We start from the raw sequence: 24,440 nt of genomic DNA, 5'->3' as shown, positions 1-24,440 counted from the left end.
CATATAAAAAACCAGACATCTGAATTACTGAATTACTGACCTTTCTTCTTATGCCAGTAAAGGCATAATGTTTATTAGACTATACCATTTCATCAATAATTCTTTTGTGACCTGGAGTAAAGAATTTTATTTGAACACGTTTTACGTTCAGTTTAATTTTGAGATTAAATAAAAAAAACAAGTTTTTTTAACTGAAAGTAAGGAACGACGTTAAAACTTAAAACGAACAGAAATTATTCCGTATATGAAGGGGGCTGTCCCCTCCTCAACGCCTCGCTCTTTACGCTAAAGTTTTTTTATTGTTTAAAAAAATAGAGTTGTGAGAAAGTCAAACTTTAGCGTAAAGAGCGAGGCGTTGAGGAGGGGACAGCCCCCTTCATATACGGAATAATTTCTGTTCGTTTTAAGTTTTAACGTCGTTCCTTACTTTCAGTTAAAAAAACTTGTTTTTTTTATTTAATTTTTGAACGTTTTTTAATTAATGCAGGTTTTGATTTTGGCTCACCGTACATGAATAATTAAAACAAAATTTGCATATTATATTTGGTTAAATGGCTTTCTCGAAACTTGTTTAATTTTATTTACGAACGTTTTTATTAGTAATAAATATACGTAACTTAGAATTAACTTACGTAACGAACTTCTATATTCATAAATTTTTAACACGTATATTAGGGGGTTCGCCCCCTAGTCAATACCCTGCTCTTTAAACTATAGTTCGAATTTTTTTTCCAGTTCTTTAAAAATGACCTCTTAATCACAATCAGTTGATCAGTTGAAAAACTTGTTTTTTTTTATTTAATTCCTGATCTTTTTCTTTAATAATGCTGGGAAATCCGGCGCCCCCTTCATAGCAATGTCCCTTCCCCCCGGCAAACTTCCGTCATGGACCGCGCCGGCCATATAGCCCCCGCCCCGCGCCCTCCCCCCCCGCCCAGAAAACATCTCCACTGAAAAAGTCTGTATACGTCCCAATAACCAATACTATATGTTAACATTGAGTAAAGTTCATAACTTTCAGCCCTCCCCCTGGGGACTTTGGGGGATCAAGTCATCTTAAAAGACATTTTTATCATATTTTCGTCCATACTGAACAAAATGGATATCTCAAAATTTTGATCGGGTGACTTTGGGGAAAAAATGAGCGTGGGAGGGGGCCTAGTTGCCCTCCATTTTTTTGGGTCACTTAAAAAGGGTACTAGAACTTTTAATTACTGTTCCAATCAGCCCTCCTACAATATTCTAGGACCACTGGGTCGATACGATCACCCCTGGGGAAAAAACGAACAAAAACAAACAAACAAACAAATAAACACGCATCCGTGATCTTTCTTCTGGCAAAAAATGGAAAATTCCACATTTTTGTAGATAGGAGCTCGAAACCTCTACAGTAGGGTTCTCTGATACGCTGAATATGACGGTGTGATTTTCATTAGGATTCTATAACTTTTAGGGGTCTTTCCCCCCTTTTTTGAAAATCAGCCAAATTTTCTCAGGCGTGTAACTTTTGATGGGTAGCTCTAAACTTGATGAAAGTTATATATTTGAAATCAGCATTTAAATCTGATTCTTTTGATGTATCTATTGGTATCAAAAACCCGTTTTCTAGAGTTTCGGTTACCATTGAGCCGGGTCGCTCCTTACTTACAGTTCGTTACCACGAACTGTTTGATTGCAAAGAGTTACTTTAGACTGCTGGGCAGTGAATTTAAATTTTGTTTTCTTTTGCCATTCTGTTTAATTTTCAAAGGTCTGAAAGTACAAGGGAGTTAGATTGAAAAATTATTTTAAAATGAAAAAGGGAAAGCATGGTTCCTATGCAGAGAAGGGGGAGGGGATTTTCATTGTCAAGCTATAAATTTGATGAACATACCACTTGAAACCTTTTTTATGCTCTTTCAAAATATTACCATTGTTTGACAAAAAAATTAAATGGACCCTTTAAGATGATTATTTGAAAAAAACTACGTTTTCTAAAGAGTTAAAGAGGCTGAGTTACAAGGTCGAACCTTAAAACGTACAGGGATTAGGAGGCACAGTTGAGGGGCTGCCGCCCCCAAACCCCGCTTTCGCAGCCTTTAAGTAAAAAAAAAATTTAAACTGAAAGTAAGGAGCGACATTAAATCTTAAAACGAACAGAAATTATTCCGTATATGAAAGAGGCTGTGCCCTCCTCAACGCCTCGCTCTTTACGCTAAAGTTTGACTTTCTCACAACTCTTTTTTTAAACAATAAAAACTTTAGCGTAAAGAGCGAGGCGTTGAGGAGGGCACAGCCTCTTTCATATACGGAATAATTTCTGTTCGTTTTAAGATTTAATGTCACTCCTTACTTTCAGTTTAAATTTTTTTTTTTATTTAAAGGCTGCGAAAGCGGGGGTTTGGGGGCGGCAGCCCCCCAACTGTGCCTCCTAATCCCTGTACGTTTTAAGGTTCGACCTTGTAACTCAGCCTCTTTAACTCTTTAGAAAACGTAGTTTTTTTCAAATAATTTCTGCACGTTTTTGTACAGTTTATTACTTATTATTGCTTGACTAACTGTTAGCTGATCGTGTCAGGAGTTGAAGTTGGGGGCTGCCGCCCCCCAAACCCCCCGCTCTTGAACATTCTTGTTTTAAGGCTTTTAATTCCTGAATACTCAAATCACGTCGTACAGGGTGCCTCCTAATCCCTGTACGTTTTAAGGTTCGAACTTGTGACTCAGGCTCTTTAACAGCCCCCCCAACTGTGCCTCCTAATCCCTGTACGTTTTAAGGGTTGACCTTGTAACTCAGCCTCTTTAACTCTTTAGAAAACGTAGTTTTTTTTCAAATAATACACATAAACAGGTTAGACATGCCTTGTTATGAAAATTGACGCGCAGATATTTTCATAACATAGCATGTCTAACCTGTTTATCTGTATTATTTGAAAAAAACTAAGGTTTTTCGTAAATGTAAATTCGGGGGATAATTTTTTCGGTCTGAAAATATCGAAAGGCCCTAACAGGTCGACTTCTGCTTCGAATGAGTCCTCATTCAACCGGATCCGTTGCCAACTGTGGCCTGTAGGCGTGGCTAAGAAAAAAAAAGAGATGAATGTTAAGTGGCTATATTTGGTTTTTTGAAAACAGGGAAGGAGTTATCGGATTGAGCTGAAATTTCGAGGATAAGCTCCCGGGCCCTAGGAAAGCTTAACTTATATATTTTAGCCCAATCGGACAACGTTAAAGGGGGGCTGTGGTAGGAGGGTCCAAACTTCCGGCCCAGTTTACCCCATGAAGATAAAATCGGAGGAGGATGAAATTTTGCAAATTTCTTAGTTTGAGCTTGGGCTACAAAATGCAATTACCGCCGTCTCTCTGCGACCTCTAGGACCTGAAATCGCTTAACATTGTGGTGGGTCGCCTCTTTATAGAGGCACAAGTGTGCCTCCTTGATACCTTTTTCTCTTACTTTCTGCAATTTAGTTTGAGTCTCATTTACTTTTACTCTAGGTTTTGGGCATAATATATTAATCTTAAATGCATAATAATTGAATGCGTGATAGACTAAAGGGTACTTATGTATTTTACAGCCAACACTCAAATTTACACTGTTAAAACTCGAGACCAAACCAGTTTTATCTGTCTGCATTAAGGAACAGGTAGCTCATGCTCAGTAGAAAACAAGTAGCAGGTGACAGAATACATTAGAATTATATAATATGGGCTATATATTTGTACATTCGGGGTAGAGGGTGGGGGGAGGGTTGGGTAGGTTAGTTTAGTTTAGGCTACAATCCCCCCCCCAATGTGCAAATATACAGCCCAAATTTGTTCCTAAAGTATTTAATTTCATCATTTTTTGGTATTTTTCATTAGGATTAACCTAACTTCCCTTATTGAGTGTTGGTGGTATAATACATAAGTGCAACTTAAAGGAATTGATCTTTTTGCCAGGAATCTTCACTATTTAATTTTTTTTTGAATTTTGCTTCATTTGGTATGTAAAAATTAAGTACTTTTCTTTTTTCCTTGAGAATTTTATTTTGCATATAACCTGTTATCTTCAAATGTATTCCCCTCCTCCTCCTCCGCTCGCCATTGCTATTCTGGTGCCCTCCCCCTGCAAGATTTTTGGCGGGCGTCCATACTTGATTGAGTGGTTCAAATGCAGTCTTGGATCTTTTTATGGTCTAGGAAAGTTGCTAATTAAGTGAATGCATTATTTTCAGACTTAATTTTTATGAACAGTTGGTCTTTCTTTCTTACTCTGTTACCTGATATCTGTGTTAGAAGATTGATCAAACCGTTTGTGGTAATGAACTTAGTACCTCAACCCAACAGAAACCAAAACTGAAGCAACTACAAAACAAAAAAGAGCTGTTTTTGTTTTTGATTTTCTTTTTTTCTACCAGGTGTTAAGATTCTAAGCGTTTAACCCCCCCCTCCCCGTGGAAAATCCCCCCTGCGGAAAAAAGTCCCCCCAGGAAAATACCCCAAATGGAAAATAAGGCTTTCCAAATTTAAGCATTTTATTTGAGTTTTATTTTTTTAATTTCCATAGGGAGAAGAAATTTTGGTACTTGTGCATTATGCGCCACTCACTCAAGTTTACGCTGTTTAGAACTTGAGAACAAACCGGTTTCTTTATTAGTTTCTTTAAGCTTAGCACGAGACAAGAAAAGACAAGCGACACGAGGCTATATATTTGCACAAAAGGGGGTGAGGGGCAGTAAGTATTTGGTCAGTTTGAAGTCAGAAAACAATTCTTACTGTATGATATGCAGAATAATTGTCCCTAACACATTTTGCATGCAGACCTACTATAGGCTACTTTGCCCATAATGTGCAAATCTATAGCCAAAATTTGTTTCTAAAGTAGGGTTATGGAAAAAGTTTTGAAGCAAATGATAACCCTCGCCAAGACACAAGGTGTCAGTTTCAAGAAGCCATCATACTTTCAGGGACAACTATCCCCTGATGTTTTCCTTGCTCAGTGACAATCGAGATGATTATTTGAATAAGATCTCTCATGCCAATTTTGTACTTAGCTCAGAAGGTATTATTGATATTTACAAAATTATGACTAGCCTTTTCCTTTCACTCCAAAAGGTGGAGCTCTTACCATGGAAAATCACGAATATATTGAATAAATATATTGATGATCTCGCCAAGATGAAGTTACAACTGTCAGCAGATGATCCAGTTGATTCTCAGCTACTTCCTTGCTTCTTGAAAGCAGCGTCTTCCTTATCGACAGGTTTTTTACACCATGGAGTTCCCATATTTTTACACCAGAAACCCCTAATGTCGCGAGGGACACTTTTGGTGATTGATAACAATGCGATTTCTGAGTTGGGAGATTCTCGAGGAATGGCTAAAGATGCAGTTGCTGCAACTTCCTGGAAACTTTGCAGCTTTTTAGACAAACTATTGAATAATCTCAATTACGCTTTTTCGTTGCCACAAATAGGTAAAACCCAGTTGATGAATGGACTGCCATTATGGGAAAAATATTTGATACAAGCACCAGCTCAGTTGAATTGACGTTCAGAAAATCTAATCAACTTGGACACTTGGTTGATCTTGCAGATTCAGAGGGTTTTCAAAATTTGCCACAAAATGCAGCTTTTGACCAGTACAAAACATGGTTAGATTGTGTTTCTAGCGTAAATGCAGATCCAAAGCGTTCCTCTTTTAGAATACTACAAAAGCTTTACTTATTTTTTCAGCAGGCAGCAATGTATGATGGCATTACCGAATTCCTTCACCTCTTATTGTGCTGTATATGCAAAACCTCATGCAAATCTGTTGTCGAGAATATGGGCAGTATTGTGGACAGACGTGCTTGTGGCAGTAGTGTTAGTTCTAACACTCTTTGCAATGAGTTAGTTATCTGGTGGCAGGGTCCCCTAGTCACCTCGAAGCGGCCTTGGATGTTCACTTTGGTTCACAGAAGAAGTGGCATTTCTTTTGCATAACTAATTGTGCAGAAAAACTAAAATTTCATTGCATAAGTGAAATAACAGAATGGAGTAGCTCCAAAAGGCCCTGTGTTCCACTTGCTTTGTGAATACCAGTATGTCCTATATTCTCATTAAAACTATTATGCAAACCTGATCTTTAATGCTTCAAGACAAAGATATTGGCAATCTTAAAGATTGGTATCAAATTCAATTAGTACATTAGAATGACTTTAGCACACATTTAGAGAAGTAACATACAATCTCACTTTGTGAGTGAGCTCTCATGCTCTTGCTTTTTGAAACTTCTTTAAACTAAAAGCTCATTGACTTTCAATGTTGCTATGTGAAAATTTATTTTTAAGTCATTGATATCCTTCATCCTTGTGGACAAGTTGTGACAAACTCCACCTCTCTTCAACTGAAAGTGAATATTTCTCCAAATCTCGCACAAATAGCCAAATTCTCTCAAAACTACTTATTTGTCAGTTGAAAGAATCTTAAAAGGGCTGGTAACAATTAAGGTGTAAATACAGTTAAGCAGGTAATGGGAAAGCTGGAACACGGAGGATTAGTAGCCTAAAACAGCCAAATTACACTATAGTAGTAATTCTCTGTTTGTTTTTGGGATTAGATTAGAGCAAAGTTGTGCTGTTAAAGTGTCAGCAGCTTTTGGAATGCTACTGGCAGCTTTGGAACTTTTTGGACACCTGATTGGAGGGTTTGCACAATCCTTGGCCCATCTTGGTCACAACATGGTTTTCGGCACTTAGCAATGCTCTTCTATCAACAAGAGTCAAAATCCTGCACGGACAATCTCAAGCCTATTACCTCAGACTTATCATATATTCATGTCTACAAATATTATGCTACTACAGGGATGCAACCCATAGTAGACAAATTAGCTAGGAAGAGGTTATAGTTGACTTCAAGATGCCCTGTCTTGCAGGTGCCCTGAAAGTGTTGAGGCATCCCTTTACACAGGCCACTGTCCAAAGATCTGGATCTTATGCCCTGCTGCAGTTGTCTTCCTATAAAGGGTCCTCCAATGATGGTGTTCTACCCTCTGATCCCAACCTCCAATCACTATGAATCTTAAAAAGGGCACTAGAACTTCCAGTAGCCAATTCAATGATTGCCCTCTGAAGTTTATATGATCACCCTTTCTATATCTTATATTCCCCCAGGGCAAAGTTTACAGCCTTTGCCCTGAGGGCTCCGGGGGGGGGGTCATTCTCAAACACATAATTTCCAGACCTCTTATTTACATTGAACAAAATGGATATCTCAAAATTTTGATTGGATGTGTTTGGAAAAATGGTGGGCGTGGGAGGGGGGTAGTTTCCCTATAATCATTTTTGACTATTAAAAATGCATTAGCCCTTTCAATTTCCAAATCAATAAGCCTTTTGTGAAGTTTCTACAACAACAAATTGCCATCTCAAAATTTCTATCAGATACATTTCAGGAAAATACAAGTTTTAGGGGGGTATCTACCCTTCAATCACTCTCAATCTTGAAAGGGACACTAGAACTTCTGATTACCAATCCAATGGACCCCTTCTGAAGTTTATATGATCACCCTTTCTATATAAACCTCACATGCCCCCAGGGCATAACTTACAACCCTTGCCCTGAGGGCTGTGGGGAAGGGGAAGTGTCATCTTGAAAGACAAAATTTCCAGACCTTTCAATTATGTTGACCAAAATGGATATCTAAAAAATTTTGATTGGATGTGTTTGGGGTCATAGAAGGAGGGGTGAGTTGCCCTAAATCACTTTTGACTATTAAAAAAGGCACTAGTCATTTCAATTTCTAATCAAATGAGCTCTTTTCAAAGTTTCTATGACGACAAATGGCCATCTCAAAATTTCTATCAGATACATTTTGTGAATAAACTAGGTGTTTGGGGGTGGGGGGTATCTCCCCTCTGATCACTCTGAATCTTAAAAAGGGCACAAGAGCTTCTGATAACCAATTCAAAAATCCCCTCTGAAGTTTATATGATCCCCCTTTTTATATACCTTATATGCCCCCAGCACACAGCTTACAACCTTTGCCCTGAGGGCTCTGGGGGGTTGTCATCCTTAAAGACATAATTTCCATACCTTTAATTTATATTGAACAAAATGGCTATCTCAAAATTTTCGTTGGATGTGTTTGGGAAAATGGTGGGCATGGGAAAGGGGTTAAATGCCTTCCAATCACTTTTGACAATTGAAACGGGCACTAGCCCTTTCAATTTCTAAGACAACATATGGTCATCTCAAAATTTCTATCAGATAAATTTCAGGAAATTACAAAGTGGGTGGGGGAGGTGTCTAACCTCCCATCACTCTGATTCCCAAAAAGGGCACTAAAACTTATGATTAGCAATCCAGTCATTCCCTCTAAAGTTTATAAAATCATTCTTTCTATATAATTTGAAAAAAACTACGTTTTCTAAAGAGTTAAAGAGGCTGAGTTACAAGGTCGAACCTTAAAACGTACAGGGATTAGGAGGTGCAGTTGGGGGGCTGCCGCCCCCCAAACCCCCGCTTCTGTATATAAAAGGGGCTGTGCCCTCCTCAACGCCTAACTCTTTACGCTAAAGTTTTTACTGGTTAAAAAAAGAGTTGTGAGAAATTCAAACTTTAGTTTAAAGAGCGAGGCGTTGAGGAGGGCACAGTCCCTTTCATATACGTAAGCGGGGGGTTGGGTGGCGGCAGCCCCCCATCTGCACCTCCTAATCCCTGTACGTTTTAAGGTTCAACCTTGTAACTCAGCCTCTTTAACTCTTTAGAAAACGTAGTTTTTTTCAAATAATTTCTGCACGTTTTTGTACAGTTTATTACTTATTATTACTTGACTAACTGTTAGTTGATCGTGTCAGGAGTTAAAGTTGGGGGGCTGCCGCCCCCAAACCCCCCGCTCTTCAACATTCTTGTGTTAAGGCTTTTAATTCCTGAATACTCAAATCGCGTTGTACAGGGTGCCTCCTAATCCCTGTACGTTTTAAGGTTCGAACTTGTGACTCAGCCTCTTTAACAGCCCCCCAACTGTGCCTCCTAATCCCTGTACGTTTTAAGGGTCGACCTGGTAACTCAGCCTCTTTAACTCTTTAGAAAACGTAATTTTTTTCAAATAATTTAAAAAAGAAACTGAGTTTCTTTTTTAAAGTTTAAATTCAGTATATAAAAAATTTGCTCTGACCGTCAATCGAACCCGGGTTTTCCGCCTGACAGTCTAGAGTATCAACCGATGGACTAAAGAACACAACTGTAATTGTTTTTTAGTAAATGGAATCTTATTTCGATGCAAGCAAATTCCCACAAAACTTGATATTTGGTTTTTGGAAAACAGGGAAGGAGTGATCAGATTGAGCTGAAATTTCGAGGATAAGCTCCCAGGCCCCAGGAAAGCTTATCCTCTAAATTTCAGCCCGATCAGACAACGTTAAAGGGGGTTGTGGTGGGAAAAATTAACATGGGTTATTATAGGAAAACGAGGTTTTTCGTAAATGTAAATTCGGGGGATAATTTTGTCGGTCTGAAAATATCAAAAGGTCCTAACAGGTCGAATTCTGCTTCAAATGAGTCCTCATTCACCCGGATCAGTTGCCAACTGTGGCCTGTAGGCATGGATAAGAAAAAAAAAGAAATGATGAATTTTAAGTGGCTATATTTGGTTTTTTGAAAACAGGGAAGGAGTGATCGGATTGAGCTGAAATTTCGAGGATAAGCTCCTGGGCCCTAGGAAAGCTTAACCTCCAAATTTCAGCCCAATCGGACAACGTTAAAGGGGGGCTGTGGTGGGAAGGTCGAAACTTCCAGCCCAGTTTACCCCATGAAGATAAAGTTGGAGGAGGATGAAATTTTGCAAGTTTCTTAGTTTGAGCTTGGGCTACAAAATGCGATTACCGCCGTCTCTCTGCGACCTCTAGGACCTGAAATCGCTTAACATTGTGGTGGGTCGCCTCTTTATAGAGGCACAAGTGTGCCTCCTTGATAAACCATATATGCCTCAAGGGCATAACTTACAACAATTACCCTGAGGGCTATAAGGGGGTGTCATCCTCAAATCTATAATTTCCAGATTTTTCAACTATGTTGAACAAAATGGCTAGCCTATCTTGAAATTTTGATTGGATGTGTTTGGGGAAATGGTGTGCATGGCAGGGGGGTTAGTTGCCCTCCAATCAATTTTAACTATCAAAATGTTAATAGCCCTTTCAAATTCTAATCAAATTAGCCTTTTTTGAAGTTTCTATTAAAACTTTTTCAATACAAAGTGTCCGGGTCAAAAACAAAAAAAAAAAAAAAAAAAAAAAAAACTAGTAATACATTGTGCCCACATTGCTCTTTACATAGGCAGCGCTATTGTGCTCCATATGATACATTAAAGACCCCAGGGCATAACTTACAATCCTTGCCCTGAGGGTTGTAGGTGGAGGGGGTGTCATCCTCAAAGACATAATTTCTGGACCCTCCAATTATGTTTAACTAAATGCCTATGTCAACATTTTGATTGGATATGTTAGGGGAAATGGTGGGCATGGGAGGGGGGTTAGTTACCCTCCAATCACTTAGAACTATTAAAAAGGGCACTAGCCCTTTTAATTTCCAATTGAATGAGCTCTTTTCAAAGTTTCTACAACAACAAATGGCCATCTCAGAATTTCTATCAGATGCATTTCAGGAAAATACAAGATGTGGGGAGGGGGATAACCACCCTCCAATCACTCTGAATCTTAAAAAGGGCACTAGAATATCTGATTACCAATACAAAGAGCCCCCTCAAAAGTTTATACAATCACCTTTTCTATATATATACCTTATATGCCCCCATGGCAGCACTTACAACCCTTGCCCTGAGGGCTTTGAGGGGGGTTGCCATCCTCAAATATATAATTTCCAGACCATTCAATTATGCTGAACAAAATGGCTATCTCAACATTTTGACTAGATGTGTTTGACAACAAGAGATTTTGATGACAACAAATGGCCATCTCAAAATTTCTATCAGATGCATTTTGGGATAATACAATGTGTGGGCATGGGGGAGATATCCACCCTCCTATCTCCCTGAATCTCAAAAAAGGCTTGGGTCTTTTGAGCATCTTTAAGTTTGTTTTTAGTGCCTATAAGTTGAATCTTTTTTTTGTTTTTTTTTTTTGTAAGAAATGCAATCTTAAACTTAAGGCTTCCATGGGCTGTTTTGAGTGCCTATAGGTTTAATTCAGCTAACTTGACTACTTTTCAAGACAAAAAATCTACTGATTCAAAAATTCCTATCATTACTCACAACTTTGTAATATACTGATTTATTAAATATTTATGCACAAGTGGTAGCAAAATAGGTAGAATTCTCGTTTAGTTACTTTTCACACTCTTGGAAAGGGGTTAGGTCTGAAAATTGGGTAAACTTCTAGGTGGCTCTTTAATTTAGCTAGGATGAAAGTGAAAACATCATTTGATGCCTTTTTTTATGCTCTTTCATAATTCAATAATTGCTTCTGTGGCTAATTGCATCTTTCAGTAATGAATCCACTAATGAATCCTTTGAAACTTTCAGTAATGAATCCAGGGCCAAAAATATTCCCTGGGAAGGTTTTGTCAATCTTCTATGTTAGCCCTTTTCAGACTTCTAAGTCTTAGAAATTTGCCAACTTGACAGGTCTATAACCTATTGAAATTTTGACAAAGCAATATTTTACCTTAATTTTCTATAATCAGTTTCATTTTCTGGTAAATTCTTTGCAAATCATATTTTGACTTACAAACAAAGTAAATATGCCCCTCGTTGACTTTTTCATGCTATTTCCAAATATAAAGATCCCTTCTGTTGCAAATGTATTTCACCCCCACCCCTAGCCTATATACAAATTCAGGGTATTTATTTGCACATTAGGGGGGTGGGGGTAAAGTTTAAACTTACCTACCATTTAAATCAGAAATAAAATTCACCCCCATCCCCCTAATATGCAAATATATACTCTGAATTGGTATATATAGGGGCGGGGGTAAAATTCATTTTCAACAAAAATAATTATTATATTTAGAAAGAGCATAAAAAAGGCATCAAGTGGTATGTTTACTTCATTCATAAGTCAATAATATGATTTGCAAAAAAATTCCCCATTTTCTTAGGCCTTAGTTCTGAAAATACAATTCTCATTATTTGAGTAGAATTTGAAGCCTAATCAATATATTTGTCAAAAATTTAGAAAATATATTTGCATATTTTTAAAACCTTATAGACTGGGATTGAACAAAGTTATGAAGCTGAAAACAGTTTTGTTGTACTTTATTTCAGCAGATCTAGTTTACAAGGTTTCACTATGGGGTCAATATCTACCAAATCATATTATTGAGTTAGGACTAAAGTGAATACACCATTTGATGCCTTTTTTAATGCTGATTACAAATACAATAAGCATTTCTATTGGAAATGAATTTCATCCCCCCCCCCTATATATGCCAATTCAGGGTTAGGTTGGGTATAGATTATACAGGGGGGGGGCTTAAATTCATTTCAGCCCCCCCCCCCCCCTATATGACATCAAGGCCCTTTAGAGACGCCTATAAGGCCCTTTAGAGACGGGCAGACGTCTCTAAAGGGAGAAAGAGCGGAGGTATGTGCTTCAAAATACCTTCCCTGGATAAACTAGCCTGATCCATCCCTGAAAGTTTCGTATTCCGAAACTAGCCCCTTTCCAAGATAGTGAAAGTATAATTTTACCGCTAAACATCTAGTTACTTTATAAGAAATTATATAGTATTAACTACACACGTTGACTACTAAGTTCCTTTCCTTGGCCCTGCAGTGTGGGCCCCTATGTATTATCAGGTTCCAAGATTTTGAATTCATCTTCTCAATACGCCATCTATATTTGGAAAAGGTTGTTTTAGAAAGTTATCTAATCCACAGAAAACAATGTATGTAATACAGATATCGAACTTAAATAACCTTATTGATTACAATGAATTGGTTGCTTGTTAAAAATTGATTTAAGATTGTCGTTGCAGGTTTTCGACTCTTGTTGATAGAACAGCAATGCCAAGTGTTGAAAACCATGTTGTGACCAATATGGGTTAAGGATTACACAAAGCCTCAATTCATAGTGGAGGTCCCCATGACTTTTAGCTGTCCCATTGTCAGCCGGCTTAAGCGCTTCAGCGTAGACTTAAGAAGATGGGTTAGTCCCCGTCCTGCACTGGTATCCGGAACCATTGCTTTTCCTACGGTCAAAACAATTTCAATGATTTAAAGAATATGAAGATTGTAACTTGGAATGTTACAATTAAAAAAAAAAAATTAACTATAGTATTGACATTTTAACTTATTAGGACTTATTAAGAATTTCAGAAACCCATATCCCACAAGCAGGAGGAAGAAAATAAGACTATATAGAATTTGTTTATTCAGGAAAGAGAGAAGGGGTACATAAAAAAGGTGTAGGACTCATGATGAATAATGAAGTTGCTGATTCTTGTTTAGGCTGGGAAGAAATTAATAATAGAATACTAATCGCTGGTTTTATGACTAAGAAGAGCATGTCGTCAATTATCATAGTATACATTCCTGTAGAATGGATTAACAGAGATGATAATGCCTCAGATAAATTTTATTTACAGTTACACTAGCAAATAAAGAGGATCCCAGGTAGTAACAGGCATAGATGGTATTCTAGCCTAGGTAAATTTAGTGAAAGAAAATAGTAATGGCTAGAGACTGCTGCGATTTTGTAGGTGTAACAATCTATTCAAGGCGGATGGAAATTCAAATTTTAAGTCCATCAACAAGACCGGGAATCATACTAATAAGCTCTGATTTTAGCAAATCAGCATTGGGGCTTTACTGAAAACGAATTATATTAAAAATGTTTTCTTTTGTACTTAAAATTGAAAATAAGTATTAAAATTACAGTAAAATTTTTAACTGATGAGCTTTCAGTAATTAATATAATTATACATCAAATAATCAGTTTAATTTATTAGCTCTTTCCAAGATTGGTCAAGACAAATATAGTTTGACTACAAACAAAATTTGGATACTGTCCCCTTCTTTAACTGTAAAAACCTAAGGCCTTTAGCGCCATTGGCGCTTCACTGGAAACGAATTACTCGTATATTACAAATTTACTCTTTTCCAGTTCTTACAGCATTGAAAATCAAAATAAAAATTACAGTGAAAAAAAAATCTTGAACTGATGGATCTTTCAACAATTAATATCATTATATATCTAATATTCAATTTGATTTTGTTATACTTTCCAAGACTGTTCAAGACTCACATAGTTTTCAGTAAGGTGCCAATAACGCAGTAGGTTTTAGGCTTCTGCAGTGAGGCGATACCCAAACTCTTTTTTGTACTTATTTTTATTCGATTCAAACTTGATTTACAAATTCATTTTAAGTTTCACTTGTTTTAAGATTTATTTACTCATTTACATTAATATATATTGTATGTTTGTTCACATTGATTGTTTATTTAATTTCTGTTCGTTTTAAGTTTCATTTATACTCTAATATAAAAATATTATTTTTCGTTTTAAGCTTGATTTTCATATTCAATTTAAGCATTACTCGCTTTAAGATCTATTTATTCATTTATATTATTGCTCGTTGTATGTTCTTTGCTATGATTTTGTATTTAATTTCTGTTCGTTTTGGGTTCCATTTATTCTTTAATAGTAATTTCTGGTCGTTTTGAGTTTGAATTTTAACAGGTATTTGTATCTGCTGAGCTTAAGTTTAAAATGACCTTTACTTTTATTTGAAAAACTTATTTTTCGGAAAGTTTTTTTTTTAATTAATCACTCAAAATACCAAGCACTTTTTTATTAATGACATGAGTGGACACATTAAGCTGACTAGTTGCAGCGGCGGTGAGAGAGACGGCTGAGGCTTTATCTTGGCTATGAACTAACCATCTTATCTTGATAGGATCAGATCTCACTCTTACGATACCATCATCACCATCCAGTCTATCAAGGATATCTTTGCGCTCAATAAGATTTTTGAGGTTAGTAAGTGGATTTTTAGAATAGCTGCATAGGACGGTTTTGAAAGGACAGAACACTCTTGCATTAACGACAGTGGATGTCCAATTTTTCAAAACAGAAGAGTTTTCACATAGTCAGACAAAGACCATAACTCGGGCAAACAGGAGTTTACACGGCAACTTGACGCTCAAACAGCATAGGTAAGAATGAGCGGTACTTCACTAGGGTGGCGGATAACAAAGACTGACAGACCAACATCATCAGTATCGAACTTTGCGGTAGTATCGATAATATCAGAGACACTGTTAATAAAAGCATTTGTACCCACTCTCTTTGGCTGAATTTCTCCAGGACGGAAAATAAGATTTGCCTCCTCGCTTCAGAAACCTGAGCGAGTGTAAAAAATTCAGACATATGTTTCCTCATAATATCTGGAGAAAAACCTTTTTCGATACTGTTTTGGACAAAATTCAGAACAGGACTATGAGCGAGCAATCCAGCGGTCCATGAAATCAGCACCGAAGGCCGAATAAATACTAAATGACGGAACCTAGGAACAAAGGAAGTGTAAGGACCCCCTCAACTGTTCCCCGCAATTTACGGGTAACTTATTACCGGCGGCTGCAAAACGTTACTTGCAGGAGGTTCTTTCCCCTCTTCTGCTAGTTCCCAGTACACTTCTTAACGATATGAAATAAAAAATGACGCTTTAAAAATTGATATTATAGATGGCGCTTCAACCTACGCAAGAAAAAGATGGTTCTGGTAAGAATTCCCTAAAAAAACAGGCCTATTCCAATAATTAAAGAAGATCTTACAAACACTACTTAGCAAAAAATCTATCTTTAGAGGGTAAACAACAATAGAAAAATACCCACAAAATAATTCAGAAACTTTTCAGATAACAGCTAAGAAGCAAACTCAGCCACAATAACATTGAATATACTATAGATGGTGCTTGCCCCCCCCTTTATGGGAATGGGTGGGATAAATTTGCAAACCAAAATAAGATTATTGGAGGTTACATTGATGACAGTGGTCCAACATGGTTCTGAATGGATTCTGCGATCCATGGTTCTGCAATCCAAAAAATTGATAAAAATTTGCAAAATTTTTCCCAGACAAATTATCAACATACTGGTTTGGGTACTTGGCTGACTGACCGTATTTCAAACAGTAAATTCTACGAAAAGTGTAGGTCAACCCTACCTTCTAGTGCAATAATGAAAAAAAGGTTGAGGTGGCTAGGGCACGTTCTACGGATGAAAGGCAACAGATTGTTCTTTTTGGCCAACCGTCTAACGCTAAACGGAAATCAGGTTGTCCACGGTTGGGGCGGGAGGGTGTCATAAAGAAAAATCTAGGGGAAATGGGATTTTCCCGGGATATTGTAAAAAAAGGGGCTTTGAAGAGATTGGAACGGAGGAGCATCCATAGCTGTGTTGGCCTTGGGTGGCCTGGTGCTGCGGTGAGTTGTTGCTATTAGAAGTAGCTTGTCTATCCTTAGTTTCTGCGGCTTTTAGCACATACTAACGTTATCATGTATAACCAAGGCACCCGGACACCCGACACTTTTTTTTTATTATTGGAAGATAAGGCACTTATATGTCTGTATTAATACATGTTGTCTATGATTCAGACAGAAAGAAGCTTACAGATCATAGTATAATTTTGGATCAAATCTTAAAGTTTAAATAAAGGAAGGCGAACTTTAATCAACTCTAAGAACTGGATATAGCAAACTACAAATAGCTGACCCAGGAAGAAGACATTGCACCTCAAACTTCAAAAGTTTCTCATGAGTGGGCGGCAAGATCAGTATTTAAACTGTTCTCAGACCCAAACCAGCTTACCTTCCTAAACATAGCTGGTAGAGATTCGGTGAAACAAAGAACATAAGGTAGCTTTAAAAGGAAAGAGGAAAGCCAGAAACCATCTTCTGAAATATTTTGTTCCCAAGAACTCTTGGTGTCGAGAAAAAAAAATCAGTAATGAAGATTTCTGTGAGGATATGAAGGCTACTTTACACCCTTTTCGGATTTTGTACAGTGGATCTTCATCATAGACAGCGCGCTAGCGCTGCTTAAGTAAAGAATGATGTGGGCACAATGTGTTTTTTCTTCTTCTTCTTCAGTCGGGCACTTCGTATCGAAGTAGTCGTCGTAGAAACTTCGAAAAGGGCTCATTCGATTGGAAATTGGAGTGGCTAGTGCCCTTTTTAATAGTTGGAAGTGATTGGAGGGCAACTAGCCCCCCCCCACGCCGATCATTCCCCCAAACACATCTAATAAAATTTTGAGATAGCCATTTTATTCAGTGTAGTTGATTTCCTGATAGAAAATATGTTTTTGAGGAGGACACTCCTCCAAAACCCTCGGGGCAAGGGTTGTTTGCACAATGTACTATGTATAATTTTTTTTCAAATAGGGCAGGGAGCTTCATATGGAAGGGGTCGTCGTAGAAACTTCAAAAGGGGCTCATTCGCTTGGACATTGAGAGTTATAGTGCCCATTTTTAATAGTCGAAAGTGATTGGAGGGCAACTAGCCCCCCCACCCCACGCCCCTCAATACCCCCAACACATCCAATAAAAATTTTAAGATAGCCATTTTGTTCAGCGTAGTTGAGTTCTTGATAGAAAATATGTTTTTGAGTAGGACACTCCCCCACAACCCTCAGGACAAGAGTTTTAAGTTATGCCCTGGGGGCATATAAGGTTTTTATAGAAGGCGTTGTCGTAGAAACTTCAAAACAGGCTCATTCGATTGGAAATTCGAAGGGCTAGTACCCTTTTTAATAGTCGAAAGTGATTGGAGTGCAACTAGCCCCCCCGCCCACGCCCATCATTCCCCGAAACACATTCAATCAAAATTTTGAGATAGCCATTTTGTTCAGCGTAGTTGATTTCCAGATAGAATATATGTTTTTGAGGAGGACATTCCCCCACACAACCCTCAGGGTAAGGGTTTTAAGTTATGCCCTGGGGGTATATAAGGTTTTTACAGAAGGCGTTGGTGTAGAAACTTCAAAAAAAGCTCATTCGATTGGAAATTCAAAGAGCTAATGCCCTTTTGAATAGTCGATAGTGATTGGAGGGCAACTAGCCGCCCGCCACGCTCAAAATTTCCCCAAACACATCCAATCAAAATTCTGCGATAGCCATTTTGTTCAGCGTAGTTGATTTCCGGATAGAAAATATGTCTTGAGGAGGACACTCCGCCATAACCCTCAGGGCAAGGGTCTTAAGTTATGCCTTGAGGGAATATAAGAACGATGTTAGCATAGTGTACAATTTATTTTTTTTTTCCTTTAGAGCTGGGCACTTCATATGGAAGGGGCCGTCGTAGAAACTTCAAAAGGGGCTCATTCGATTGAAAATTGAGAGTTCTAGTGCTCTTTTGAATAGTTGAAAGTGATTGGAGGGCAACTAGCCCCCCCCCCCCGCCCATCATTCCCCCAAACACATCCAATCAAAATTTTGAGATAGCCATTTTGTTCAGAGTAGTTGATTTCCAGATAGAAAATATGTTTTTGAGGAGGATACTCCCCCATAACCTATTATTTTTTTCCTTTAGAGCTGGGCACTTCACTAGGAAGGGGTCGTCGTAGAAACTTCAAAAGGGGCTCATTCGATTGGAAATTGGGAGTTCTAGTGCCCTTTTTAATAGTCAAAAGGGATTTGAGGGCAAATAGCCCCCCCCCCATGCCCATCATTCCACCAAACACATCCATTCAAACTTTTGAGATAGCAATTTTGTTCAGAGTAAATGATTTCCAGATAGAAAATATGTTTTTGAGGAGGACACTCCCCCACAACCCTCAGGGCAAGGGTTTTAATTTATGCCCTGGGGGCATATATGATTCTTATAAAAGGCGCTTTGCAGAAACTTCAAAAAGGGCTCATTGGATTGGAAATTCAAAGGGCTAGTGCCCTTTTTAATAGTCGAAAGGGATTGGAGGGTAACTAGCCCCCAGGCCACGCCCATCATTCCCCGAAACACAACCAATAGAAATTCTTATATAGCCATTTTGTTCAACGTAGTTGATTTCAAGATAGAAAATAGGTTTTTGAAAAGGAGACTCTCCCAAACCACCCACAGGGCAAGGGTTTTAAGTTATGCCCTGGGGGCATATAAGGTTTTTATACAAGGTGTTGTCGTAGAAACTTCAAAAAAGGCTCATTCAATTAGAAATTCAAAGGGCTAATGCCCTTTTTAATAGTCGAAAGTGATTGGAGGGCAACTAGCCCCCCGCCACGCCCAAAATTTCCTCAAACACATTCAATCAAAATTTTGAGATAACCATTTTGTTCAGCGTAGTTGATTTCCAGATAGAAAATATATTTTTGAGGAGAACACTCCCCCACACAACCCTCGGAGCAAGGGTTTTAAGTTATGCCTTAAGGGCATATAAGAACGATGTTGGCACAATGCACTATTTATTATTTTTTTCCTTTAGAGTTGGGAACTTCATATGGAAGGGGTCGTCGTAGAAACTTCAAAAGGGGCTCATTCGATTGGGAATTGGGAGTTCTAGTGCCCTTTTTAATGGTCGAAAGGCATTGGAGGGCAACTAGCCCCCCCGAGCCAATCATTCCCCCAAACATATCCAATACAAATTTTGAGATAGCCATGTTGTTCAGAGTAGTTGATTTCCACATAGAAAATATGTTTTTGAGGAGGACACTTCCCCACAACCCTCAGGGCAAGGGTTTTAAGTTATGCCCTGGGGGCATACATGGTTCTTATAGAAGGCGTTGTTGTAGAAACTTCAAAATAGGCTCATTCGATTGGAAATTCAAATGGCTAGTGCCCTTTTTAATAGTCGAAAGTGATTGGAGGGGAACTAGCCCCCCCGCCAATCATTTCCCCAAACACATCCAATCAAAATTTTGAGATAACTATTTTGTTCAGCGTAGTTGATTTCCAGATAGAAAATATGTTTTTGAGGCGGACACTTCCCCACAACCTATTATTTTTTTCCTTTAGAGCTGGGAACTTCATATGGAAAGGGTTGTCGTAGAAACTTCAAAAGGGGCTCATTCGATTGGAAATTGGGAGTTCTAGTGCCCTTTTTAATAGTCGAAAGGGATTGGAGGGCAACTATCCCCCCCCTCACCCATCATTCCCCAAACACATCCAATCAAAATTTTGAGATAGCCATTTTGTTCAGAGTAGTTGATTTACAGATAGAAAATATGTTTTTGAGGAGGAAACTCCCCCACAACCCTCAGGGCAAGGGTTTTAAGTTATTCCCTGGGGGCCTATATGGTTCTTATAGAAGGCGTTGTTGTAGAAACTTCAAAAAAGATCATTCGATTGGAAATTCAAAGGACTAGTGCCCTTTTCAATAGTCGAAAGTGATTGGAGATCAACTAGCCATAACCCCCCCGTCCATCTTCTCCCCAAACACATCCAATCAAAATTTTGAGATAACCATTTTGTTCAGCGTAGTTGATTTCCAGATAGAAAATTTGTTTTTGAGGAGGACACTCCCCCACACAACCCTCAGGGTAAGGGTTTTAGGTTATGCCCTGGGGATATATAAGGTTTTTACAGAAGGCGCTGGTGTAGCAACTTCAAAAAAGGCTCATTTGATTGGAAATTCAAAGAGCTAATGCCCTTTTTAATAGTCGAAAGTGATTGGAGGGCAACTAGCCGCCCGCCACGCTCCAAATTTCCCCAAACACATCCAATCAAAATTTTGAGATATCCATTTTGTTCAACGTAGTTGATTTCCAGTTAGAAAATATGTTTTGAGGAGGACATTCTCCCACAACCCACGGGGCAAGGGTCTTAAGTTATGCCTTGAGGGAATATAAGAACGATGTTAGCACAGTGTACAATTTATTATTTTTTTTCCTTTAGAGCTGGGGACTTCATATGGAAGGGGTCGTCGTAGAAACTTCAAAATGGGCTCATTCGATTGAAAATTGAGAGTTCTAGTGCCCTTTTTAATAGTCGAAAGTGATTGGAGGGCAACTAGCCCCCCGCTCCCACGACCATCATTCCCCCAAACACATCCAATCAAAATTTTGAGATAGCCATTTTGTTCAGAGTAGTTGATTTCCAGATAGAAAATATGTTTTTGAGGAGGACACTCCCCCACAACCTATTATTTTTTTCCTTTAGAGCTGGGCACTTCACTTGGAAAGGGTCGTCGTAGAAACTTCAAAAGGGGCTCATTCGATTGGAAATTGGGAGTTCTAATGCCCTTTTTAATAGTCAACATTCCATCATTCCCCCTAACACATCCAATCAAAATTTTGAGATAGCAATTTTGTTCAGAGTAAATGATTTCCAGATGGAAAATATGTTTTTGAAGAGGACACTCCCCCATAACCCTTAGGGCAAGGGTTTTAAGTTATGCCCTGGGGGCATATATGATTCTTATAGAAGGCGCTGTTGCAGAAACTTCAAAAAAGGCTCATCGGATTGGAAATTCAAAGGGCTAGTGCCCTTTTCAATAGTCAAAAGTGATTGGAGGGCAACTAGCCACCCCCCACGCCAAACGTTTCCCCAGACACATTCAATCAAAATTTTGAGATAGCCATTTGTTCAGCGTAGTTGATTTCCAGATAGAAAATATGTTTTTGAGGAGGACACTCCCCCACACAACCCTCAGGGTAAGGGCTTTAAGTTATGCCCTGGGGGCATAGAAGGTTTTTATACAAGGCTTTGCCGTAAAAACTTCAAAAAAGGCTCGTTCGATTAGAAATTCAAAGGGCTAATGCCCTTTTTAATAGTCTAAAGTGATTGGAGGGCAACTAGCCACCCGCCACGCCCAAAATTTCCCCAAAGAGCAAAGGGGGAGTGTAGGACACTCCCCCACAACCCTCAGGGCAAGGGTTTTAAGTTATGCCCTGGGGGCATATATGGTTCTTATTGAAGGCGTTGTTGTAGAAACTTCAAAAAAGGCTCATTCGATTGGAAATTTAAAGAGCTAGTACCCTTTTCAATAGTCGAAAGTGATTGGAGGGGAACTAGCCCCCCACCCATCATTACCCCAAACACATCCAATCAAAATTTTGAGATACCAATTTTGTTCAGTGTAGTTGATTTCCGAATAAAAAATATGTTTTTGAGTAGGACACTCCCCCACAACCTATTATTTTTTTTCCTTTAGAGCTGGGAACTTCAAATAAGGGTCGTCGTAGAAACTTCAAAAGGGGCTCATTCGATTGGAAATTGGGAGTTCTAGTGCCCTTTTTAATATTTGAAAGGGATTGGAGGGCAACTAGCCCCCCCCCCCATCGCCTATCATTCCCCCAAACACATCCAATCAAAATTTTGAGATAGCCATTTTGTTCAGAGTAGTTGATTTCCAGATAAAAATATGTTTTTGAGGAGGACACTCCCCCACAACCCTCAGGGCAAGGGTTTTAAGTTATGCCCTCGGGGCATATTTGGTTCTTATAGAAGGCGTTGTTGTAGAAACTTCAAAAAAGGCTCATTCGATTGGAAATTCAAAGGGCTAGTGCCCTTTTCAATAGTCGAATGTGATTGGAGAGCAAATAGCCCCCCCCCCCACCCATCATTTCCCCCAACACATCCAATCAAAATTTTGAGATAGCCATTTTGTTAAGCGTAGTTGATTTCCAAATAGAAAATATGTTTTTGCGGAGGATACTCCACCACAGCCCTCAGGGCAAGGGTTTTAAGGTATGCCCTGGGGGCATATAAGGTTTTTAAAGAAGGTGTTGCCATAGAAACTTCAAAAAAAGCTCATTCGATAGGAAATTCAAAGGACTAGTGGCCTTTTTAATAGTCGAAAGTGATTGGAGGGCAGCTAGCGCCCTCCCCCCACCCATCATTCCCCCAAACACATGCAATAAAAATTTTGAGATAGCCATTTTGTTCCGCATAGTTGATTTCCAGATAGAAAATATATTTTCTAGGAGGACACTCCCCCACAACCCTCAGGGCAAGGATTATAAGTTATGCCATGCGGGCATATAAGGTTTTTATCAAAATCTTTGTCGTAGAAACTTTAAAAAGGGCTCATTCGATTGGAAATTCAAAGGGTTACTACCCTTTTTAATAGTCAAAAGTGATTTGAGGGAAACTAACCCCCCTCTCACGCCTACCTTTTCTCTAAGCACATCTAATCAAAATTTTTAGATAGCTTTTATTCAACGTAGTTGAAATTTTTGGAAATTAGGTCTTTAAGGATGACAATCCCCCCCCCCCCTCACAACCATCAGGGCAAGGGCTGTAAGTTATGCCCTGGGGCATATAAAGCTTTTATTGAAAGTGTTGTCCTAGAAACTTCAAAAGAGGTCATTCAATTGGAAATTTAAAGGGCTAGTGCCTTTTTTAATAATTGAAAGTGATTGGAATGCGACTAACGCCCCTCTCACGCCCACCATTTTATTTTCCGAAACACATCCAATCAAAATTTTGAGATATCCATTTTGTTCAACGAAGTTAAAGTTTCTGGAAATTCGATCTTTCAGGATGATAACCCCCCCCCCATAGCCCTCAGTGGAAGGGGTTTAAGTTATGCCCTGGGGGCTTATAAGATTTATATAGAAATTTATTGTATAAATCATAGGCAGCAGGATTGTGCTGCCTAAGTAAAGAACAGGGACAACGGGGACTAAGTAAAGAGGAGGACACTCCCCCACAACCCTCAGGGCAAGGGTTTTAAGTTATGCTCTGGGGGCATATAAGAACGATGTTGAAACAATTTATTATTTATTAATTTTTTCCTTTAGAGCAGGGCACTTCGTGTCGAAGAAGTTGTCGTAAAAACTTCAAAAAGCGGTCATTCAATTGGAAATTGGAGTGGCTTGTGCCCTTTTTAATAGTCGAAAGTGGTTGGAAGGCGACTAACACCCCTCTCACGCCCACCATTTCCCCAAACACATCCAATCAAAATTTTGAGATAGCCATATTGTTTAACGTAGTTGAAAGTTCTGGAAATTTGGTCTTAGAGGATGACAGCCACCCTAGTAGAATGCTTATAATGAATTTGCCTACAGCTCTACACCTTTTCAAAGAGAGTCAGAACTCCCTCACACAGTTTCACGTGCACATTGCAAAAAAGCCTGCAAAAACCTATAAAGTGATTAAACACGTTTTGAAACTACATGCTATTTGCTTGTCTTATGTCCCCTTGGTACCTTTCCAAACGAGCGGGGATTCCCCACTGGTACCTAAACATTGCAAAAAAAAGCGAGCAGTATGAACAGGGATTCCCCACTCAACTTTGTTTCAACTTTATGTTTTTCAACCAGACTAGTATTTGAGCCAACACCTATGTTTTTTTTAGGACCAATCAGAGAAAGATGGAGTTAAAGGATGATTTACTCCTCTCTCTCTTTCTCTCAATTTGTTTTTGTTGGTAGCTCAGTTTCATTGTGGCAGTGAGAGTGTTAACACATGAAAAAATGTTCCATACGTGTCCACTATGTATGTACACACTGGGCAGCTGGTCATCATGTGAGAATTGCACAATGATCGATGAGTATGATGAAAAGTGTAGATTATGCAACCCGTGTAAAGTGCATAAAGGATATGCTGTACAAA

At 38.7% G+C, this 24,440-nt stretch overlaps 1 protein-coding gene across 2 annotated transcripts in view; it reads right to left on the bottom strand.

Annotated features, from left to right (window-relative positions):
* The window catches only part of SecS (Sec synthetase), a 118,338-nt gene that overhangs the window by 11,175 nt on the left and 82,723 nt on the right, over nucleotides 1-24,440 (bottom strand). The window contains exon 1 of one of the 2 annotated variants that reach the window (XM_089095222.1): nucleotides 12,697-12,747. The exons of the other annotated variant lie outside the window; for it this stretch is intronic. The gene's annotated coding sequence lies outside the window, so the exon portion shown is untranslated. Of the gene's footprint in view, nucleotides 1-12,696; nucleotides 12,748-24,440 lie in introns of those variants that run through there. 2 annotated transcript variants of the gene reach the window in all.

Source organism: Artemia sp. Qi Xiang Cuo, chromosome 10, assembly GCF_049724085.1.
Source record: "Artemia sp. Qi Xiang Cuo chromosome 10, ASM4972408v1, whole genome shotgun sequence".
NCBI lineage: Eukaryota > Metazoa > Arthropoda > Branchiopoda > Anostraca > Artemiidae > Artemia > Artemia sp. Qi Xiang Cuo.
This window is presented reverse-complemented; position numbering and strand designations above follow the sequence as displayed.